The sequence below is a fragment of the Dipteris shenzhenensis genome, chromosome 19 (assembly GCF_047967505.1).
Source record: "Dipteris shenzhenensis isolate YYH24624 ecotype China chromosome 19, Dip_SZ_1.0, whole genome shotgun sequence".
NCBI lineage: Eukaryota > Viridiplantae > Streptophyta > Polypodiopsida > Gleicheniales > Dipteridaceae > Dipteris > Dipteris shenzhenensis.
The window spans coordinates 15602307-15610711 of NC_141614.1; the positions used below are offsets into that span (position 1 = coordinate 15602307).

At 36.8% G+C, this 8405-nt stretch overlaps 1 pseudogene; it reads right to left on the bottom strand.

The window, feature by feature from the left end:
• Positions 1-1518: 1518 nt before the first annotated feature.
• Positions 1519-4170, bottom strand: LOC147890144 (uncharacterized; annotated as a pseudogene).
• Between the last annotated feature and the right edge of the window lie 4235 nt (positions 4171-8405).

Below are 8405 nucleotides of genomic sequence, written 5' to 3' on the forward strand. Positions count from 1 at the left end.
CAAGAAGCACGTATTCTCATGCTTTTGTAATCTTTTAGCCTCATTATAATGGGCTATATTAATAACATTCTAAACCTTCAGAGACAAAATACATCATATAGTCCTTAAATAAGGTCAAGTTAAGTCAATAATTTTCTAAAATAAAAATCTTATAATTTAAAGAGAGGTGATAAATCTTGCAAGCTTATTTGAACTTAATTGACAATCAATGTTTGTAATATAGTTGTTGAACCTATCAAACCTTTTACACATTCTCTAATCGTTTAATTTGTAGACAAAATATTAAAAGATGTCATCTCTCATGGAAAAAATATGGTCTTGTGCATATCATACACTCCATGTAGAGTTGACAATAGTTTTATGGAAATGTTGACCCTCCAAGTGAAAGACAACATTAGTATCGGTGTTATAACCCTTAGAATTTAATGGCAACCAATGACTAGGCATCCTTCTTCACCTTCTAGATTGGAAGGCCATCTAAATTTATTTTCATATATTTCAAAAACACATTGTGTTGAAAGCAATGATATGAAGTAGGTATGGATGCTTTAAACCCAAGGTGCATATGGTTTAAATTTGTTATTCTTGATCGATAATGGAGATACCATTCAACTCTATGGTGACTTGTAAGTGTGTTACTTGATAGATTCGCATCTTATTGCATTATTTTAATTCTTAAACCTAATGTTCATGGTATGTATTTGTTGTGGAGCACATAATGATTGCCTCACTAATTGCAATACTCAATACACTTGCATCTTGTTAAATTTAGCACATAGCACATTACATTCAACACATAGCATCTCACATTTGACACATAACACTTTGCACCTATCACACAACCACACATTTGGTGGGGTAAGATTTGGCATGATTTATCAACAAAATTATAAGACAAAGGAATGTGTCCTTTGTTGGGCATATAGTGCACAGCACATAATTTGTGAAAGTGAGCTTGAGATTAACTAATAAAAATAAGTGTCAAATATTTCTTATGTCAAAGAATTGGAAATCATTTTTCACTATGCATATTACACTTTGAAAATAGCACATTAGCACGGGAGAGAGTTGGCACTCTTTTTCTCAAAAATTAAAAGACCAAGGAACATGCCCATCTTTGGGCACCCACATAGCGATATACATATAGCACATGGGCGCACTTTATGAAAGTGAGATTGAAATTGAGTATTGGAGCGGTTATTGTTGTGTTAGATGATAAGAAATCATTCAGTATTCAACACATAGAATTTTGCATTTAGCACATAACTGCATGTTTGTGGGTGGTAGCAAGCTAAGGGTGTCCACCTTTTGTGCACTCCCCCAACCTTGGGGGGTGGTAAAACATGCTTTTTTGCACACAAAAATGAAAATCTGACCTACTTCCCTATGGATCTAGTCTTTGGACTCTTCAAACACAACATCATACATGCTATTGTGCACACAATGGTATGGTCCAATTGAAAATTCGATGCATGTATAAAAAGTTCCTTTGTGTCACACGTCATGGTCACAAGGCGGTCACACCTTTTCCACAAACAGACAATATCATATTAAATGCACAATTTCTCACTCATTTTAAAGCAAATAATATTGAAACTTTGTAGGAGGTATCCTTACATTATGTTGGAACTTAACTTGATTTATTGGTAATTATTTGAACGTTTTATGTAATTAAAATTAATTATTTTCGATAAATAAAGTCCTAAAAGATGCACATTTTAGTAGCACACCACATTTTTTTTGTATTTGGAAACATTAATCAAATCCAAATTGGTGGAAGGCTAGTAGACACATAGGGGTGTGTGGTTCAATCATCAAATCCCAAATCCAATGGTTAGATTTAGAGAAATTGAAGATTAAATTTTACTTTTACTTGTTAGAGGAGTACCAAAGAATATAAGAAATAAATGTATTAATTTGTGCACATGACCAAACATGCCCAAAATCACATTAGTCTTAGTCCTCCACGTGATTATAAATTGAATAGGAAAAGGTGCATTTTATTGATGAAAAATTCACAGATAAAGGGTTTTACAAATAGGCCTTGAACACGTGATACATAGTTTTTATACACAGTGAACCCCCCGAGATTGGTTTTGAACTGCACCTATAAATGCTCCCATACACGAGGAGCAGAGTCCAATTTCCAAACTTGAAACATGTAGGCTTGGCAAACAATGGCCTAAATATCAATGCTGTATATGATTTTGCCTACTGCTCATATACACAAATTAATCAAGTTTATGAAAATGAGAACATATAAAATAACGTTTTGAGTTGAGGAGAATGAGATAATACATAAAATAGTTTTGGAAATACAAAAGAATTTAGAATGATACACTAAGGGCCTAGGGTTCACAATCTCATCCTCAGTGAGATCTACCCTTGCCAAACAATCTACTTCAATATCCCCATTTGGAATGTCTAGATCTACAAATAGATTCATCCCACTTAAAGCGTTGCTCTAGTCATGAAAATTAGCATCCCCAATGCCAAGATCATCCTCATGGGTAGTGACACAATCATTTGTATCTCTTGCCGCATCATCAACCTCTTCACTCGTATCAGCATCATCCTTACCTCCATTGCCATGATCATCCTCCACATGCTCCATATTAGTAAATGTACTATACATTACTTTGGAACGTGGCATAATAGGGATGACGTACCACCATCTACTATTGTCCGCCATTTGTTGAAAGACAACCTATTCAATTAAAATTACAAAGATTTCAATTTCCTTGCTTTGAAAGTATCATAGATAAGTCAACATTTTTATATATGTGAAGAGTACCTGTTCACATTGCTGCGGTAGAACTAGAGTGTCCTTCTTACTCTGCCAAAACTTTGTGGAGTCAATAATTACAAAGCCACTTACATGGCATTTGATAGTTTCCACCATGTCCTTAAACCACCTGACATCAAAAACATATACAAAGAAGCTCTAAAAGTCAAGCTTGATAATATCTTGGATTATGCCACAATAATCATCCATGGCTCCATTGACTCCCTCAAAGCTAGCAATGACATCGCAATCTTGCGTGTTTCTCTTATCATCAATCCGTTGGGTCTGAAAGTGCTTGCCCTCACACTATATAGCATTGAACATAGTACACTACACGAAGACAAAAGCAATTGAATAAGCAATCTAAATCATTCAATGCCTTTATTAGCTTATGCAAAATATTAAACATACCAACCTTTGACAAGCATCCTCGAGCATACTCCCATTCGATATTTTCAATACGCATGCCCTTGTCTCTCTCTGCTCTCTCCATTTATTCATGTAGCTAATCGACATCCATATCCTTTGCAAGTGCTCTTAGATGCCGAGGGAATGACACACGAGGTCCACATTGTTTATGAAAGAGCGCCCTTTCTCTTTTTCTGCTTGCCTTTTCATCCTCATATCTTGCCACCCATCTTTTCATCACATCACTATTGAGCCAACAATAGTGGTTAAGGTTATTATGCATCTCACTATCCATCACTTTGCTCTGCCCTTTCCCTTGAGGCACAGTAGAGGTCATCCTTACATCTTCTTTATTTTTCCATAGTCGAGGGAGAGAGCTATCCACTTGGACAAGAAATTTAGAAATATGTACAAGTGACTCCTGTATCAACCAACCCTCAGCCATGCTAGCTACCTTTGGGCCTTGCATTTTGCCTCACAAATCCCTTCAAGGTCTTCATGAAGCACTCAAGGAAGAACATCCATGGTGCATGTATAGTGCCAGATATAGCAGTCTCATCCACCAAATGCACTATCAAATGTAGTTGGCTTGTCAGAATAGAATGTGGGAAGGTCTCCTCTACCAAACAAACCTCGGGGGGGTCACTATGTATAAACCCTCTATATCACGTGCGTTCAAGGCCTATATTTAAAGTCCCTTATTTGTAAAAAATTTCATTAATAAAATGTACCCCTTTTCTATACAAATCTGTAAATTTTTTCCAAAACTATTTTAAATAGTCCCTTATGTATATTTATTTCTGTAAATTTTAGAAATAAAAAAAATCCTTCTGTTGAACTCACGTGATAGGGTTACATATGATGAGTGACCCCCCCGAGAAACAAACCACCTCCACTGACATAATGCAAGCATCCTCAAGCATGGCAGGTTCTATTTCCTTTGAACTCACATACCTAGAAAGAAAAAAGTGCACCATATTAGCAATATGAATACCTTGCAAACCATGGATATGCCATACATAGAGTATATATGCGTGAAATACCTCACAAGCTCGCCCAATTTGTAAATACAATCCTTCACGCCCTTTGATGCACAATGAGAAACGCTAGTAGGTAGTATGAACTGAACACATGAGAGATTGTTTATTAGTTGCTTCTAGAATACAAATTTGGAAGGCAAAAGAGATTATGCCAACTCATACTTACTTGGATCATCTTGTGCCAATCATGAGATTTCAAGCCGTATAATTGCTCTACACGTTTTTTCTTGTTCTTTGTGAAGGAACCCTTCAAACACCTCAGGCATCCAATGGCAATACGAAATGTAGTGATCACCCAATTGAAACAAGAGTTGGGCGGTGCTTATAATATTTTGCGATGATGTCATCGAAAAAGATTTCAGTACTGTTAGGATGCATCTTTTCCAATTGTGTTCTTCTTTTTAGTAGAAGTGTTCTATTCTCTACAATGTTTGTGTTGATGTATTAAAATTGTCTGGTAGCGCTAGTTAGCGACAAAGTATGCCACTTGTTGTGAGCTTATGTGTTGTGTATTGAGAATAGCATTGCCAACTTTTCTGATACGTTCATTTGGGGGGATTTTGAGGCAATGCTTTCATTGTACGATGCCTTGACTACATCCAACGTTTCCTTGTCTATTTTTGTGATGTATGATGTGCAATAGGATGCTCTCCATGTGGCTTTAGGATAAATTGTGCACACCATAGCCTTGAAATTGTAGGGTTGAAGTTGTTAGTGAAAATGTTCTTAGGACTTCTTCTAAGAAACAAGGTAGGTTGAGAGATGGTCGACCACAATCTTTTGATGTATTCGTTTTCTGTTAGACAAATTGCTTGAAGAAAATTTTCGTGAATAGCTTTGTTTTCATATCTCAATCTTTATTGGTACATTTTCAACCATGTAATTTTGACAACATTAAAAAAGCTAAGAGTACTTTGTTAGTGAACTCTATTATTTCATATGTGATCTATTGTAATTTTCTATCAAGGAACCCAATTAATGTTCCCTTACTCTTAGAACAATCGTAGTTGAGTAGCAACTTTATCTAAGGTGTCCATTCTTTACTCACTAATGGTCTATAATATAGTAATTTGACACTTTTGTTTCTTCATGGCATTGATGAATTACCCCTTTTAATTACACTCAATGATCTATCTCTATCCTTCCATCGAGGATTATGATAAATAATGACATATCAATCAGCCTATAATGTTATCATATTGACCTTGAAAATGCCAATGGGGAAACTCCATGTTTTAGGTTTAAATGCATGAAAATACAATCTAATGTCTCTCCAAATACATCTCGTAGGAATAACTATTTTCACCTACAACATTTTTGTTTGTATGAAAAAATCCTATAATTTGGACTTTTTTAATGGTTGGGATAGTAGTTAAGATAGCCTATAGTTAATTGGTCTTAAGAGATGCTACCATACGTGCTTCGCCCTTCCTTTAAAAAAATGGTACCATACATGTTTTGACCTTCCTTTTAAAATCTTTGATGAGGTTTCTAGGTATAAGTACTCACAAAAATTTATCAAAAAATGTAAGCATTACAAATAATACGAGTGACTTTATAATATGGCTGAAATTTAATTTTCACAAATAATGACATGCCTTCTCTTTGCAATTATTGGAGGTATTTATGCAAAGAGTCAAAAAAGCATGTATTAATCAAAATGGATATCATTCACAAAATTCTTCACGAGTGAAGTTCCTTATTGAAAATATGATTTTCTAAGATTTCAGGAATAAAAAAGTTTTCAACAACTTGATGGAAGGAATTTAATTCTCATGAAGGTCTCCCCCATCTCTGGTCTTTAGATGTCCTAAACCAACTGATTAATTATGAGAGTCCTACCATCTACCATTAATTTTATGTTAAGGTTTCAATCATGGCATATCCCATAGTCAAATATTTAGCAATCATGGGTTGGTTTACAGTATGTAGAAAGTACATGGTGATTTTGAACCGTAGATTTGTGATTGTTGAAAGTACAGATATGACATGTTTAGTCATTTTGGGCATTACAAAAATTTTGGACTCAAAAAGGGGCCCTTTGGAGAATTACTAAAATATTAGAGGCTTGGATAAGGAAATATGGTATCCATGAAGGAGATTATGCCATGTGGACTTCTCTGTAATTAACATCCATTGGTGCATGGGGTGAAACGATACGTCCATTTGGTCTCTCTTGTGGCCAACCTTCAGGCATCCTCCCATTATGCCGTAGATTCTCGCTTATGCCCATGGAATCTCGTGTTCCAAATTATGTGATCCCAAGTGCTATACGCCACATTCTTAAAGATATGCATTGCATCAAGCAAGTGATTGATCTTGAGGTGGGGCCAATATGGTAGCCGATATAAGATGGAGTATCTAAACAAAAGATGATGTTAACATGTAATCTTTATTGCCACACAATACAACATACTACAGTTGCGAACTCTTACCGGCTCATGCCACGTAGAGGCAAATCCTTGCAACTTTCACAAATTTGCTTCCAATCTCCTACATTCAATGACTATGGAGATTTTTCATTCCAAGGGGAGACATAGCTAGGATGATCAACTAGGAGAAATCGATGGTGATTCTCGTAGATGCACTTCTTCAAGAGATCCGCCCGTGAAGCAAGTAGCGAAGGACCACAAACAAGACATGCACCGTAACCCGATGTAGAAAGACCTACACAAGCATGTTGCATGTGTAAGGAAGCTGGATTGCCAATTGTCATGTGAATTCATAATGAAAGGATACATTCTTACATGAGCACTCGCCATAGCTTGGGAAGTCATGCATCATCCACATCAACATTCCCTCAAGAAAAAGTCTCTTGACGATGGAGGCCTAGTCACGTCATGCACCTTGATACCTCTCTAATGTTCTTCCAGCTCTTCAATCAAAGGCTCCAAATAAACATCAATATTTTTCACTTTATGTCTCCCTAGAATTAGAAGGGATAACATCATATGTCCCTTCTTAATCACCATAGATGTTGGGAGATTATAATTCATGAATACCACTGGCCATACACTATAGGAGGTGCTCTTGAGACCAAATGGGTTCACACCATCCGTACCCAATCCAAGTCTCAAGTTCCTAGGTTCTTCCTTGAAGCTTGGCCATGTGTCATCAATATGCCTCTAGGCTGGAGTGTCCATGGCTATGATCCACTTACAATTTGTTGATTGATGGGAGGAATGCCATGACATGATCTCGACAATGGATTTGCACTTGAACATATGTTGGATGCGAGGGACTATGGGAAAATGTCGCAGAACCTTACGAGGTACATCCAAAGATTTGAGATCCGCTATATACCTTAGCCTGCCACAAATAGGACACTCACGAGCCTCCTTATGTGCTTCACAAAACAACATGCAATCATTGACACATGCATGTATGCGTTTGTAATCCAACTCTCCAAGAGATGTCACATACTGCCTCGCCAGATCTCTCATGGTAGGTATCTGTTCTCTTTTGGAAGCATGTTACACTATAGCCAGCAAGTAAAGACCATAACTAAGAAAAAGTACTCACCTTGATCATATCCATATGTTTAGCATAACTCAACATGTTTGAGAGAAAGAAAGCTTACTTGAGTAATGCATTCAAACTTGCATTGCTCCATCCATAAATTGTTTGCAAGTTTAGTAACTCAAGGGAGGCACGGGGCATAGAGAAAGTGCACCCCTCAAATACTGATGTCGATGCTGCATTGAAAAGATGCTCCTTTTCCAAACTATCATCACTCCCTTTGGGATCCTGGGAAAGAGATCACGAACCATATCATCAAATACCTCCTCCATATCATGAGGTAACGGTTGAGGGCTACTATCACCATCACAAAACTCATCCATAACTGTCTCCCTTGAAGATCCAACCTGATTCTACTACCGCTTTGCCTCCGCATGACAAGCATAGGGCAACATCTGCACGTGCGGCATTTGATCCTGTGTGAAAAAAAAAGGATCATTTAGAACTTGAACATGCCACATCCAACATCAAAAATGGTTCCCAACTTTTACCAATACCACTTATGGGGTTAACGGCTTGATCCATTTTTCGTATTTCTCGACGTGATTGATTGTAATTCTATGCAAACGCCACATGCACTTTCGGCATCGATCATAGGGACATCTTTTTTTGTGATCCAACCATGCTTGTAGTTTATGGATACAAAGGGATTC